Source organism: Fukomys damarensis, unplaced genomic scaffold, assembly GCF_012274545.1.
Source record: "Fukomys damarensis isolate Sample0158 unplaced genomic scaffold, DMR_v1.0_HiC HiC_scaffold_37, whole genome shotgun sequence".
Taxonomy (NCBI): domain Eukaryota; kingdom Metazoa; phylum Chordata; class Mammalia; order Rodentia; family Bathyergidae; genus Fukomys; species Fukomys damarensis.
In genome coordinates this window covers 2,780,438-2,783,104 of record NW_022900949.1, presented here as the reverse complement: position 1 = coordinate 2,783,104, position 2,667 = coordinate 2,780,438, and the positions used below count along the sequence as shown (strand labels likewise).

General features: G+C 54.2%; 1 long non-coding RNA gene across 1 annotated transcript in view; it reads left to right on the top strand.

Annotated features, from left to right (window-relative positions):
* Positions 1–2,667, top strand: part of LOC117284498 — an 18,557-nt gene that overhangs the window by 15,122 nt on the left and 768 nt on the right. The gene's annotated exons all lie outside the window — the stretch shown is intronic.

The window sequence follows — 2,667 nt, the reverse complement described above, 5'->3', positions numbered from 1 at the left end:
CCTCCCCCCTCCCTTCTCCTCTTCCTTCTCCTCCTCCTCCTCCATTCTGATGCCAGAGAAGGAGCCCAGGCCCTGAGCCTGCCAAGCCACACACCCTACCTCTGAGTTATACCTCCAGCCCCCACAGCAATTTTTTTTGTTATTTTTGGTGGTACCAGGGATTGAACTTGGGCCCTGGTGCTCACAAGGCAGGCAGCAGAACCCCTGAGCCAAATCCCCCACACATTTGTTTTTTCTGGTACCAATGATCAAACGCCAGAACTTGGGTTAGCGAGGCAGGTAGCAGAACAACGGAGCTAAATCCCCGGCTGTCCCCCCACAGCAATTTGAAGACTGTTTTAATTTAAGCCAAACTTTTAAGGGTAGGATTGGAGTAGAAATGTCTTCCACAGGGTGGATTGGGGTGAGTTAAAGAATGGGACTGCCTGTGTCATGCCACTGCCCTGCTCCCGAGAAGCCCTGACATTTCAGCTCTCATGAGGGACCCAGGATTTTGACCCCAGGGAGAGTTGGCGATGTCTGGAGATGTAAAGCTCTTGCCCTAGTGAGGAGGAAAGAAGTACAAGTTAATAGTAAAAATTTCTTTAGAGTTATAAACACTGCAAACAAAACAGGTAGAAGCAATTGTACATGTCTGTGACCTCAGCACGCAGGAGGATTCTTGGGAGTTGGAAGCCAGCCTGGGCTACATAGCCAGATTCTGCATCAAAAAACAAAAGCCCCCCCCCAAAAAAAACATGAAAAAGGGGAGGAAACAGTAAAAAAAAAGACCGTGAGTCTGGGTATTTTCTTTTTCCAGCTGTTGGTGACAATGTTGGTGCCAAAGGGGGGACAGGAGGACTCAGTGCCAGAAGTCCTGGAGGCACCCGAAGGGCTGTGGCTCCCCTGCCCCTGGCTGTTATTGCCTCTTATCAGACCCCATGTTGTGTTTTATTCTGGACCCTAAGCCACTCGCTGTCTGCAGTTATCTTTATTGCTTTGCCACACACGTGTACCGCCTGTTTTCCACCCCTGCATGTCAGCTCCACAAAACAGGCTCAGGGCCTTGTTTGTTTTGTTTAAAGCCACACGCTCTTCCCCAGGGTGCGGGCAGGATTCTGCCTGCTTGGCGGAGCAGGGCAGAGGCTACCACCGTGCTGACCCCTGGGGAGGTCATTGGGTGCCCGGGAATCAGGTCCTCACACGAGGAGAGGGCACGAGAGAGATGCTAGTGTGAGAAAGATTGTCTCAAGCTGAGTGTGGTGGCGCACGCCTGTCATCCCGGGAGGCTGAGGCAGGAGGATCATTATGAGTTTGAGGCCGGCGTGGGCTACACAGTGAGACCCTGACTCCAAAAATAAGAATAAAGAAACAAACAAAGAAGGACTGATCCATGAGGCCAAAGGACGTGGCTGCCTGTGCAAGCTGTGAGGGCGCGACAGAGGTCCTCCCTGGAACCTCCAGAAGGAACCAGCCCACTTGATTGACTGATTGATTGAGTGGTTGGAGACAAGGTCTCGCTATAGAAAAACCTGCCCCGAAAGGCCCTGTCCACCCGGCCCCTCCACGCCGTCCTCCCTGCGGCTGCACACTGACATCTTGCACTCGCGTGGTGTATCTGTCGCCACGGGTGACCCAATGCCAATTCGTGACTCTCAGCCAGGGTCTAGAGTCCACTTCCGGTTCGATGGCCCAGGACGGGTGTCCGCCGCCGGACAGAATGACCCCCGGCCCACAGCTCCGCTCTCTTCTGCCCGTTCTCCCCGCCACCCCCGATCCCTGGCGACCGCGATCTTCCCTGGTTTTGCCTTTTCGGGAACGACACGGGGCTGCCATCGTGGCTTTTTCCCGCCTGGTTTCTATAGTTTAGAAAATGACTCGGGCGGACCGGGGATTCTGCTCGGTGGTTCCGCTGCCTGCCTTGCGGCGGGCGTGAACTGCCCACGGGTTCGTCCATCCATCCCCGGCCGTGCACCCCAGGGCCCTTTCCGGTTTGTGGACGTGGGGATCATGGTGCTGTGACGTTGCTGTCCCCGCCCCCGCTCCCTACTTTTCTCCCCAACATTCAGAAGTGGAGTTGCTGCTTCAGGGGCGGACGCCCTAGGCCCAGCTTCTCCACGGCTTCCCTTCCCGCTGTCCGATGGAGCAGGGGATCCGCGGCCCCGTGCAAGTTTCCTTTCCTGTCATTTCTTCCGTTCAAACATAAAACAGAGCCCAAGGCCCCCAGCAGCTTTTTTTTCCCCTCCAGGGAACAGCTCCTCTCCACAGCCTGATAGCCTGGCGGGTTATCTGCTCGGTTTGTTTTTTCCTCTCCTTATCAACTTGAAAACACCCCTTCTGAAGCGCAGACCTTTTTATGTCGAGCCTGCTGAATGTGTCTTCCTGCTGCGTTGCTGCTGTTGCTGCTGTGCTCGTTGCTTTCTGGTTACCTCGGCATTTTCCTCTCCGAGGGTGAGATCTTCACGTTGTTTTCATTTCTATGGTGACCAGACCCCGGGGGGTCGCTTTCCTTGGGTGACCGAAACCTACTGCCTTCTCCTCGGCTATTCTAGTGGGTGCCCTGCTTTAAGTTTCATGCTAGCAGATGCGATGAACTTTTAGGTTTAGTTTTTCAAATCCACTCATGAAACACTTAGGAGATTCTCCTTTCAAGTTGCCAATTATCTTTCCTCCTCCTCCTCCTCCTCC